Genomic DNA, 13,839 nt, shown 5'->3' on the forward strand with positions numbered 1-13,839 from the left:
AGTTTTTTTTAAGCCCATGAAGTTCGACACTATATATTTGTCTTACGATTACATTAAGCAGGAAAAAATGTGAAGAGCAGAGAAAAATTGAAATAATATATTCTATCTCCTAAAAAAAGTTCTCTTTTAAAAGCCTAAAAATCTTCTGAAAAAAAAAAAAAAGCTTATAATAGTGGCATTTTAAGCCCTGTATGCTTATAATTGACATAGTTGCTCTTAAACGTGTTCACTGAAAATTGAATCAAGAGAAAAAAAAATTTATGTGAAAATAATTTTAAACATAAAGACTTTAGGATAAAGATTTTGCTGCTACCAATTGGCCAGCTTATTCATTTGTGCCTAGTAGCCTGGTGTATACTACCAAAATCATAAAATCTGTACTAGGGCTTCGTCTGGTTTTCTCTAATTTCAGTTTATCTATTTTTCTTTTGTTTTGTTGGATGCAGTTTCTGCTCATGCATTCATTCTCTACAAGCGTTGTCTACCAGAAGGGTTGTTGGGAACACTCAGAGTTAAATCTTCTCAAATTTCAGAAAAGATGAGCGCAAACTAGGTACCTTTTGAACTTGAAAATCCCCTTTATTCTCCATGCTTTCTTCCTATTTCCATTTCCTCAAAAAAGACTGCAGATAATTCCCTCAGCAGTTATAAACAAAAATGTACTCCAAGTGCTGAAAGGCAGAGAAGGGGAAGAAGACAGAGAGAGAGAGAGAGAGAGAGAGAGAGAGAAGGGGGTTGTGGAACGGGGGAAAGGATGCAGGCTACCATGATCTTTACTCCATGTAGGCTGTTCCCTAGCTTTCTACGCATTGGTATCTCAGATTATTCAAAACATAGGCTCTAAATTTAGAAGTTATACTGACCTGAATTCAAGTAGGGAAGAGCTTATTCAAAATCTGTTTCAAAAATTCTACATTTTTTTAATCTTGCGTTATTGAAAAGTCCACACACAGTCTTACTAAAATAAATAGCCATCATTTATTGAGTGTGATGTAGAAAACACTATTGAGTATATGAACATTATACAGTAGATTTCTTTAATTTACAGATGAGAAAATTGAGGATCAGGAAGTGGTGTTTACTTTGCTTCTAAGTCTTGAAAGTAGGAAATTAACCTTCAGTCTTTCTAACTCTTCACTATATGTAGATATTGGAATCTTTGTGCCTTTGACTGAGTGCAGTGGGTAGATTAGGACTTTAAGTGCTTTTACTCATTTTGATAAGGTTTGGGGCAGACATTCAACACCTGACTTGGCCTCCTCCCGGTTGTGACCCTGAGTAGATCACTCTAACTGGCCTTTATTAGCTCTCTAAATGTCTCCCTAATTGTAGTGATGCCACTTGTGTTAATTTGTCTGATGCCCATGATCCTATAGATTGCAAGCTGCCCAAAGGCTCCGTCTACTGTATTCACTGCTGTAACTTCCACAGATTGTTATAGTGCTGGGAATTTAGATAGGGTTTAGGAAATGCTTGTTGAAATAATTGGTTATAAATTATTGTAACTTACTATAATATTCATGTAGTTGGGCAAAGGACAAAATTATGTGCAGTAGGTAATCCTTTAAGAGAAGCTGCTTTAACTGCAGATATACTGCCACATGGTTGGTTATTTGCCTCTCAGGTTGAAGACACTGAGAGGCAGTGAATTCAATTTAGTGTCAATTTTGTGGCTATCTCATACACTAACACTTGACTCAAATTCCACTGCTAAACAAGGCCCTTTCAATCCATAAATAGAAAATACAGAACTGGGTTTCTTCTCTACTTCTAGGTAGAAAGGCGTAACTTCACTCAGAAAAACTGATTTTACTAAATTTGCAGGAATAAGACTGAATAAATTATTTAAAACAGGAGGGTGTAGAAATGGCTCCTTTCATCTTTTCTGCCTGGTAGTATATGAAAGTTATTCTCTTTGAGATGCAAAGAAAGACAATCAAATCACTTATGTGTGCCAAATAAACCCTCCATTTGCATCCATTATCCCCCTTGGCTAACTATCTCAGGTCATTTGATTGTTCTGACACAATAACTTGCCATCTGAGAAATATAATTGTTATAGCAGAAAAAACTGTTGAATCTTATAGTGTGCTTGGTCTAAGCGAAAACATAGCAAACTTATAATTAAAGTGAATTAAACAATTTTGCTAGGATGAATAAAGGCAATTGATGTTCACAGACATATACATTAGACAAACATAAGAAGCAAATTGAGCATGTCATTATTTCAAATTGGAAATTAGAAAAATAATAGATTACTCATAAAGCTATCCAGGAACACAGAAAAATTGGTCATGGTGGAAATTTTAACTGTGAAAAGTGATGCAATTAAATATAATTGGGCACTCACTCTGAACAGCAAGATGATACTCAGGGCAATCAAGAACAGATTCAGAATTGGAAAGAAAAAATTGAAGAAAGCACCATCAACAGTCGTATTTTTAAAAAACTTAGTCAGGCAGTGCACATTATGACTTTCAAATAAAATTACTTTAAGAGTTTCATTTGGACCACAAATGAAATCTTTTGTTCCCCAAATCTCTATTGTACCTCAGGAATTCCGAAAGTCATTTGTGCTCTTTAGAACAAAGGGCTATTAAACTCAGGCTTGAAATGTTCACAATAGTATTCTGAAATACATCTATTTTTCATTTATTCATCAGCTCAACTATTTCTAATACATTCCTACTATGCATCAGGTAATAGATAAGATAGAAGCTCTTTGCCCTCAAGATATGATTGCTCAAAGTAACGTGTTCTGAGAGGTTTATGGAGAGTGCTAGATAATCCCACAAAGAGAGCCACTAATTCCCTGGAATTATTAGGGAATTCAGTTTGATGTGAGTCTTGTCAAATGAATAGAAATTTGCCTGTAGAGAAGGAGTAAAAGGCAATTCATGTCTGAAAGATCAACTTGGGGAGAAAAGTGGGGAAAAAACTTGTACCTCTTTGTGCTAAATTATACAACTAGGAACATTCCACTCAATGAATAAATAATCTCAAGACAAATACTACTCATTTAAATGCATACGTGGAAGCTTTGATGTTTTCAGGTTATGTGCTCTTAGGGAAGAGGAAATTTTATCATGTTTTCCCTCAGATATCCAGGCTATGTACATATTCCGTCTACACTAATTGAAGTTTTAATATGCTACATAAATCCTTTACTCTCTATATGATATAAAAAGCTGAAGATGAAAATATATTTATTTTCTGAAATTTTTACAAGAGGTTATGTACTTTTTATTCAGAGCAAATATAAAATTTGAGAGTAAAGTACATTTGTTAACAACTAAGACTCTGGAGCCAGACTGCCTAGATTTGAATCCGGGCTCTGCCATTTATTAACTTTGGGAACATCAGCAAATCTCTTTAATCTTTCTGAGATTCAATGTCCCCATCTATAGAGCTGGAATAATAATGCTACTACATTTAAAGGTTGCTGTGAAGAGTAAATGTGATCATGCTTATCAGTGATTTGCACAGTTCCTGACACTGAGTAGGCATTCAGTGGTTTAGTTATGATTGCAAATTTTGTAATCACAACCCAAGGCACAGACATGCACACGTGCACACTCAGAGGGATAAGAAAAGAAACTTACTTTATTTTGAAACGAAGTAACCAGAATTAGCTAAAACACAGCCAGGTCTTATCTTCTCGTACCAACCTTTTACCTTCACCATTATCATTTTTTGTCACATCTTATAAATATTGGTTGAAACAAATCAAAATAGCCTAGGACAGAATGCTTCCCCAGTCTTGACAGTGCATCATCCCTAGTCATCACCAAGACCTCTTCTTCTGTGAAAAGCTAAGCGAAATAATAAGGTGGTCCCCCACAATGCAATTAACTGTCTAGGTGGCATGTCTCTTTTTAAAATGTACTTCTTTCTTTTTATTCTCTCAAATTACATCCAATGCCACTACTTGCTCTTTGTAATATTTTACTTTCTTTCCTTTCTATTGTATACATTCTCATCACTTATTCTTCCTTACTGGGGACACTTGAATCCTTAGCTACAACTGTAGCTGTCACTCCCCCAAAAGCCAATTGACAAGCTCCTTTGATTCTTCCTTTTCAAAACTATTTCTTCCTTCCATTTTCACTGCTGCTAACCTACCCAAACCCCAATTTTTCATCTGTTACAATAGGCCTTCTGTCTTCCAGACTGTAATCCCACCAATCCGTCCAACAGTTCATGGCCAGAACGTTCCCATGTTCAATAGTCTCTAATGATACCATTAGCTATAGGATAAAGTTAAAATTGCTTAGTATAGTGTTCATAATAGAAAAATCAATTTTAAAAGAATCCACCAAGATTTTTTTCTAAGTAGGCAACAGTTTTAAAATGTACACAAGAAGGAAGGAGGAAAGGGAGGGAGGGAAGATAAAAGGGGCTCTTGGACTTCATAAATCAAGTTCACACTTCCATTTAATGTAGTAGTTGTCAGATGAGTAGCCCTGCATTTCTCCCTATGTGCAAAAGTAGGAGAGCCATACATCATCATTGACTGTTGACCATTGCAAGATCTAATTTCAGACACATTAAAATACTGGCCTCCTTTAAAAATTATCATTATTCCCCAAATATATAAAAACAAAATTATTACACTGTCTCAAGGATATGTTATATTTTTCAAATCATTGCTCTGTTTTAGATAAATCCAATGTATTATAGTGTGCAATTTTTTATGTTACATCTGAAATGCTTTTGTAGTTTTATTGGTTGCTGAAGAAAAATATAGCTCTTCTCTCACTAACTATAAGAACATATTATACCTTAATTAAAACAAATTATTGTTTATATTTTGGCAGGAAAATTCTCTCAAGAAATCCTAAAACTAAGAAGTTTTCATCCTGTGATCAATTCCAAAGGCGCTATGATGCTTTCTTTGTGCTGTTGATATTAATTTCCCAGAGACTTTCAAGTCTCTTCGTCCTAAAAACTCATCCAGATTTGAGCATGCTTGAACAAAAGGGAGCATCCACCTTGCAATGAAAGGTAAGGGAATGATGAGTTTATTGTTTGTTTTTTAATTACGATTTCAATCTTAAGTTAAACAAGCCCCAGATAAAATCTAGGCTCAGGTAATTCAATTGATTCAGTTTTAATTTTTACAGGTTATAAGTTTTTCCAGTTCTCATTTCTTTTCTCCAACAGTGAAACAAAAACACTTACAGTTCTCAACAGTTGCTCAGAAGCCATTGCCATGCTTGCCCCCTTATTCAAATTCTAACGGAATAAATTTATCCTAAATCTATTGTAATCATACAGCTTTATGCCACACATATGTATATATGCATTCCACAAGTAACATAACTTTTTTCAATGTATTTATGTTCACCCCTAAATATTCTACGAATCATTAAAGCCACCCATTGCCAGAAACCAGGACAAAGTTTATGGATGCCTTTATTTTCTTTAAAGTGGTACACACATGCCAGAAGGGAAATTGAAACTGAAGTTTATCACCTTTATGTGATTATTTTAGCAAAACTCCCTTAATAAGGAAAATTTATTTTTCTTACCTTGTTGTAAAACTACCAGTCATATGCTTCTGCCACTGGTCATCAGTCCCCCTTGCCTTCGATATGATTAATATATTTTTTCTGAAAAATGTTTTAATATTTCTTGAAACTGAGTTTGCTCTTTAAAATAAAAAATATTTAATGACAACCTTGAGAGAGTGTTGTGATTGCAAAAATAAAATAATAAATACATGTGATCAATTATGAGATACCTCTGCAATTTCGGTTTTAGATGGTTTGGTAAAAACAATAGCAAATTTGATGTTTGTTAACTGTTGTAGTCCAGCAAGAAAGTCACATTTTGTTTGCTTAGATTTCTAATGTCATTATAAACATTTAAAAAACAAAAAAACTTCAGAATAGAAAAATTGACTTAAAAATGAATACTTAGATAACAAGCAATCATGATTATAAAGATTTACCTAGCCATCAATTTGCAAGTTTTCCTCTTGCACTTAATTTGATTTGTGTGTTAAAGATCCAGCCTCTGATAACCTTAGAATCCAAAGAACCCATAGCAGCTGCCTGTTAACCCTTTCTCTATGGTTATGACTAACTAATTTCCCTGCCACAGCCCTGGAATTCCTCTCTCACAGCCTAATATCTTAAAACTTCCTTGCTCAAAGCTTTTCAATAAACTCGTTGCCTTCACAATAAAAGCCAAACGTCTTTGCAAAACATTTTGTGATGTAACCCTGTTTACCCAAAGCTGATGTCAATGTTAGCTTTTCATGGTTTTGGATGACCCCCTCACTAAAAAAAAAGAAAACCAATTCAAAGGATCTATTTTTTTAAATAACTTTTTTTTTTTTTTTTTTGAGACAGAGTCTCGCTCTGTCGCCCAGGATGGAGTGCAGTGGCGCAATCTGGGCTCACTGCAGGCTCCGCCCCCTGGGGCTCATGCCATTCCCCTGCCTCAGCCTCTCGAGTAGCTTGGACTACAGGTGCCCGCCATCTCGCCCAGCTAATTTTTTGTATTTTTAGTAGAGACGGGGTTTCACCGTGTTAGCCAGGATGGTCTCGATCTCCTGACCTCGTGATCTGCCCGCCTTGGCCTCCCAAAGTGCTAGGATTATGGGCACGAGCCACCGCGCCCAGCCTAAATAACATTTTTAAACATTTTTATATCCAAATAACAATGGTGGTAGTGATTAAGCTATCAAAAACAATAGTAGCGATTGTTAAGCACTTACAACTTGCCAGGTATTGTCTAAAATCCTTTATAAGACTTGATTTCCCGCAATATCCTGTACCTAATTTTTAAAATACTGCTATTATCATTTTAAAGATAAAGAACCTAAGCCTTGGAGAGGTGAAATGCCTTGCCCAAGGTCAGGCAGCTAGTAAAAATTAAAAAGCTGAGATTTGAATTCAGAAAGTCAGACTCCAGTATCTGTGTGATTAACCACTCTGCTATAGATTACATTCCAATTGAGTACTATGCTGTTCCTACCTGCACTACAAGTACTTATTAATAATTATAATTATAAGTTATTATAATTATAAGAAAGCAACTTCTTTCATCTCCTTATATCACATAAGAAATAATACTCAGCCACATCATCTTTGGGGCTAGACTTTAACCTACACTTTTGATCAAGGTAGGTACTTTGGAATTCATGTAAATTTGCAACAAACATTACTAAATTTTGAATTGCTACTAGTTCCAGGAAGAAATGCAGTTTGCAATATTCACTTTCTTCAACTACTTCTGATTATTCCTCCAGTTATACAGCCTTTTTCTTACAATGCAAGCTATTATAAAAAAATTACATTGTGAAGCCTGAAATACTGGCTGGTTGAAAGGAGAATATCCAGCAGAGCTCTTTTTATATACGTTTGAGAGTTTAATCATGTGCTGCTGGGTGGATGTTTGGCCTGTGAAGGTTACACAGTGGTCTCTTAAAGTATACTATGAAAGTGCTTGTAGAGGGAGAGAGATCTGACAAGCTGATGAAGATTCCAAGCTGGGCAATTATTTCAGTAACTCTCTACACCATGGACTTCTTAAATTACATGACCCTTTTCATATCTCTGTGACTGTTAATTGGAAACAAATAATGACACAGGAAAAATAGCTCCTTCAATTTTCTTCCTCCCTTGATCGTAGTTGAAGGAAATGCTAAGCTCCTAGCCCTTCAAGGGACCTAAAATTTAAGGAGCTTTCTGGATTTCACACACAAATGCCAAAGTGTTTGATTATATAATGTTGAGGAGGAACAAAATTGTATTTTTTTAATTGCCTTAAGGCCAACTTTCTGTCTCAGATTTTTGGAATTTACCAAATATTCAATATCCAGAAAACTCTTTTGATCTCCTAGCTGTGCATATGAATCATACACTTCTCCCTTCAAGATGTCCCCCATGGGATACTGGGGAATGTTACATGATCCTGGTGTGCCAGTGAAACACTAGATAATACTCTTAGAAAGCCAGTGTGGCCAAGATGGGCAGTCTTGTATTAAAGATCGTTCTGAGATTCTAATTGTGTTCATTTGTGGTCTGCTTGTGACTAAGCAGAATTTCAAGTTGGTCCCTGAGAAGAAAGTCAGCTTTGTGGCATTTGTCAACACGGCTATATTACTGTTTTGATCCAGATGGCTCTCTAGATGAAACCGAGATGACTATAAATCACAGAATGCATGTAATTTAAGACATGGTGAGCAAAAATGGCCCTGAGCAGCAAAGAATACTACGATTCTTTCTTTTTTTCCCCAGTTCCCTGGATGATTAGTGTCACATCCTTCACAATTCTTCCCCCTTAATTCCATCGGTTAGGAAAACACCTCTATCACTGAGAAGGGAAAGGAAAATCATGCTTAGTAGCACCAGGGTTCTGCTGAGAAGAAGCATGGTAATCATTACAACAGTTTCTGTCTGTGATCACTCATAGAACCTTTCAATCCAGTTTATAAGGTAAAACTACCAGACCTTATTTAGTAATGAAAAAAAGGCATCTGCAGTAAGAATTTTCGGCTTTAAAATTTCAGGACATTTTAATGAGAAAGAAATAGCTTATATACTAGAATAGCTCCTGCCAGTCTTATTTTTCCCTCCTGTTGTATATGTATGACTTATTTTCTATTAACCTCAGCACTGCCCTGGGAATCTGTTCTATTATTCTGTTCTTCCTGTGATAAAGAACTTAAGTTGACATAAACAAGGAATATATACCAAAAGGTACTGGCAGATTAGATTCAAACATCAGCCATTGTAAATTTGAGCACATGTTACTGTTAATATGAGAATAAGGAGATGCCTCTGGTTAGACACTGGTATCTGATTATTTCTGTCCTCCTTAATTTATTTAGAGATTGTACTTTGGCTTGCAAATATGTTTCTTTTCTACTTTTATGCACACATGTTCTGTTTTTCCTAACACAAATAAAATAGTTCCAAAGATAAATGAACCTCTTATGAAAACATTTCACATTTTGAACTTTTTTAAAATATTAGCTCACACTGTCGCTGTTGTGTATAAGAATAGACAGTGCTGATGAAGAAACTGGTGGATCTTTTTGTTATTCAACCTGTTCTTTGTTGTTATACATTTTACCAACTGTATTAGTCAGGGTTCTCTGGAGGGACAGAACTAATGGAATAGATATATCTATAAAGGGGAGTTTATTAAGTATTAATCCATACAATCACAAGTCCCCACAACAGGCCAACTGCAGGCTGAGGAGCAAGGAGAGCCAGTCTGAGTTCCAAAACTGAAGAACTTGGAGCATCCAGCACAGGAGAAAGATGTAGGCTGGGAGGCTAGGCTAGTCTCTCCTTTCACGTTTTTCTGCCTGCTTATATTCTAGCTATGCTGGCAGCTGATTATATTATACTCACCCAGATTAAGGGTGGGTTTGCCTTACCCAGCTTGATGACTGAAATATTAATCTTCTTTGGCAACACCCTCACAGACACAGTCTGGATCAATACTTTGTATCCTTCAATCCAATCAAGTTGACATTCAGTATTAACCATCACAAGTCCACCCCTTGTCAACTTGCACCCATATACATCTCCTGAGAGCATATATAATCCTCAAATAATGACAATAATAATGTCATAATTATGCCTAACATAATACAACTATCCTTCATACAACCAGAAATGCACCAATCCCCAACCCAAATACTACTACATAAAGTTAACAATACTTAAATGCTGATATGAAGTCAATAAATCTTATGTCACATGATAAAGGAGAAAGGAAATAAAATGAAGATATTTTCTTAGTACAAGTGTATATATGCACAAACATGTTTTTAACAAAAGAAGAAGGAAATACTCATAACAATTACAGTACTCATTTCTGCAGCTGGTCACGTGGCCATAGCTGGTATTGATGACTATCTTCTATTGCCCATTCTGTATTCCCTTTGCCTTCAGCAAGCACCTCAACAAATCGTGGTTTTTTCATGGTGGAGTGACCAAAACCTTCATCCCTGAAGGGTCTGAGTCATTTGTAGTCCTGCCTGGATTGGGCTGTTACAGTTTCCCATTGACCTTAATCACAGGGCATAGTAATACTAAGTGATGCTCTAATGGATCTCCTGCATTCCATGCCTACTCTTCCTTACCTCCATTTTGTAGTAGTAGACTGATTTTATCTTGATAACTCCAGGTCAATCACCCCAGCCAACACTGTAACTTCCTCGTTAGCCTGTTGACTTAAAAATAGGTGGAGCCCAATGTGTTCAGGTGGCAATCTTAAATTCCAGTTTAATGGAATTGTTTTGTGTCTCCTGGTGGCAGCGTTCTCCCCTCTGGAACTAAGACCCCTAGGCCAGCAGAAGGTAATGTTACAGGAACAGGAAGCAAAAGTTTTGCTAGTGGATCACTAGAGGTGATGGTGAGTGGTGCCACTTCCATTTCCATCCCTTGATTCCTGGACCCATGAATCCTGGCTATGGGAGAAACAGTACCATATATTGGATGCTGATTCACAGCATACATGGCCTTCTGGGTAACTTTGCCCCAGCCCTTCAAAGTATTGTCACCTAGTTGGCATTGTAACTGTGACTTCAAAAGGCCATTCCACTGTTGTGTCAATCCAGCTCCTTCAGGATAACGGGGAACATGGTAAGACCCAGTGAATTTCATGACCAAGCCCACTGGTGCTCTTCTTTAGCCGTAAAGTGAGTGTCTTGGCCAGAGGCAATATTGTGTGAAATACAATGATGGTGGATAAGCCATTCCTTGAGTCCATGGATGGTAGTCTTGGCAGAAGTATTTAGTGCAGAATAGGCAAACCCATGTCCAGAATAAGTGTCTATTCCAGTGAGAACAATCCTCTGTCCTTTCCATGATGGAAGATGTCCAATATAATCAACCAGCCACCAGGTTGCTGGCTGATCACCCCGAGGAATGGTGCTATATTGAGGGCTTAGTGTTGGTCTCTCCTGCTGGCAAATTGGGCACTCAGCTGTGGCTGTAGCAAGGCCAGCCTTGGTGAGTGGAAGTCCATGTTGCTGAGCCCATGTGTAACCTCCATCCCTGCCACCACTGTCACTTTGTTCCATGGGCCCATTGAGCAATAACAGAGGTGGCTGGGGAAAGAGGCTGACTCGTGTCCACAGAATGGGTCATCCTATTTACTTGATTACTAAAATCTTCCTCTGCTGAGGTCACCCATTGGTGAGCACTCACATGAGACATAAGTATCTTTAGTTTTTGACCACTTAGGGAGGTCCATCTGCATACCTCTTCCCCAGATTTCTTTGTCGCCAATTTTCCAATCATGCTTCCCCCAAGTCCCAGACCATTCAGCCAAACCATTGGCTACAGCCCATGAATCAGTATCCCACCTTCCATGCAAAGTGCACAGCCAGGTCCACTGCTCGAAGTTCTGCCCACTGGGAAGATTTCTCTTCACCGCTGTCCTTCAGGAATGTCCTAGAAAGGGACTGTAGTGCTGCAGCTGTCCACTTTTGGGTGGTGTCTGCATATCGTACAGAACCATCTTTGAAGCAGGCCCTGGTCTTCTCTTCCTCTGTCTGTTGATATTAGGGAACTCCCATGAGGCCATTGGTGCAGGCTGGGTGAGAGAAGGCAGGGTTGCAGGAGTGGAGACCATGGGCATTTGAGCCACTTCCTCATGTAACTTACTTGTGCCTTCAAAACCTACTCTAGCCTGATCACGTATATATCACTTCCATTTGTTGATGGATTGCTGCTGTGCACAACCCACTTTATGGGTCAGAAAGCACCCACTTCATGATAGGCAGTTCAGGTCTCATGGTGACTTGATGACCCATAGTCAAACATTCAATTTCCACCAAATCCCAGTAAAAGCCCAAGAGCTGTCTCAAAAGGAGAGCAATTATCTGCAGAAGATGGCAGGGCCTTGCTCCAAAATCCTAGAGGCTTCTGCTCTGGTTCACCTATGGGGTCCTGCCAAAGGCTCCAAACAGCATCGCTATCTGCTACTGACACCTCAAGCACCATTGGATCTGCTGGTTCATATGGCCCAAGTGGCAAGGAAGCTTTCACAGCAGCCTGGACCTGTTGTAGACCCTTCTCCTATTCTGGACCCCATTCAAAAGTGGCAGCCTTCAGGTCACTCATAAATGGGCTGGAGTAACATACCCAAATGAGGAATGTGTTGCCTCCAAAATCCAAATAGGCCCACTAGGCACTGTACCTCTTTCTTGGTTGTTGAAGGAGCCAAATGGAGCAACTTATCCTTTGTCTTAGAAGGAATATCTCTACAGGCCCCACACCACTGTACCCGTAGAAATTTTAGTGAGGTAGAAGGTTCCTGAATTTATTTCCCATCTTGTGGCACACAAATATCTCACCAATAAGTCCAGTGTATTTGCTACTTCTTGCTCACTGGATCCAATCACCATAATGTCATTAATGTAATGGAACAATGTGATATTTTGCAGAAGCGAAAAGTGATCAAGGACTCTCAGAATAAGATTGAAAAAAAGCTGGAGAGTTGATATACCCCTGAGGTAGGACAGTGAAAATATACTGCTGGCCTTGCCAGCTGAAGGCAAATTGCTTCTGTTGGGTCTTATGGACAGAAATGGAGAAAAGGGCATTTGCCAAGTCAATGGCTGCATACAAGGTACCAGGAGATGTGTTAATTTGCTCAAGTAATGAAACCACATCTGGTATAGCAGCTGCAATTGGAGTCACCACTTGATTAAGCTTACAATAATCCACTGTCATTCTCTAAGATCCATCTGTCTTCTGCACAGGCCAAATGGGAGAGTTGAATGGTGGGAATCATCACCCCTGCGTCTTTCAAGTCCTTGATGGTGGCACTAATCTCCACAATCCCTCAGGGATGCGATATTCTTTTTGATTTACTATTTTTCTAGGTTGAGGCAGCTCTACCTAAGGCCAAGCTCCATTTGGGCTTTCCCACCATAACAGCCCTCACCCCACCAGTCAGGGAGCCAATGTGGGGGTTCTGCCAGCTGCTAAGAAAGTCTATGCCAATTAGGCATTCTGTTCTGGCACTGTGGAAATGACCACAGGATAAGTCTGGGGACCAACTGGACCCACTGTAAGTCAGACTTGAGCTAAAGCTCCATTAATTACTTGACCTCCATAAGCCCCTACTTTAACTGGAGGACCACAATGACATTTTGAGTCCCCTGGAATCAATGTCAGCTCAGATCCAGTGTCCAGTAGTCCCCGAAATATCTGATATCTGATCATTTCCCTTTCCCCAGTGTGCAGTTACCCTGGTAAAAGGCCAGTGGTCTCCTTGGGGAAGAATGGGAGAAAGATTCACTGCATAAATTGTCAGCAATGTAGTGGGGTCCTTCCTCTAGGGGACCCAGCCTCCCTTTCATTAAAAGGGTTCTGGGTCTGTAAACTGGATGAAGTCTGGAAATTGATTGAGGGGCCGTGAGTCTCTGTTTTTATAATTCAAATTAGTCCTTTGTCTATTCAACCTAGAAGTTTTCTGCTTGTATACATTAAGTAGGAATGCTGTAGGCTTACTATCAATTTCACTGCTAGGAACACCGTTATTAATTAGCCAATGCCAGAGCTCTAGAAATGTCAGACTATTCTGATTGCTGCTTTGCCTCTGCTATCCATTACGATAACTAAGCCCACCTTGTCTTTGACAGTTGAGTGCTGCCACTTGGCACCTGCCACCTTGGAATCCAATTATTCCCACTTTATTTAAATTTTGTAGTGGAGTGACTGCGGTTCCCACTGTTAGATCTGACATACAGAGAAGAGCAATTACAGGGCTCTTCAAAGATGCAGGTGCTACCCTCACAAATTTATTGCGCAAGGCACTGGTCAAGAGTATGTCTTCTGGACCCTCCCAGCTGGGATGAGT

This window comes from Symphalangus syndactylus, chromosome 4, assembly GCF_028878055.3.
Source record: "Symphalangus syndactylus isolate Jambi chromosome 4, NHGRI_mSymSyn1-v2.1_pri, whole genome shotgun sequence".
In the NCBI taxonomy this organism is placed as follows: Eukaryota; Metazoa; Chordata; class Mammalia; order Primates; family Hylobatidae; genus Symphalangus; species Symphalangus syndactylus.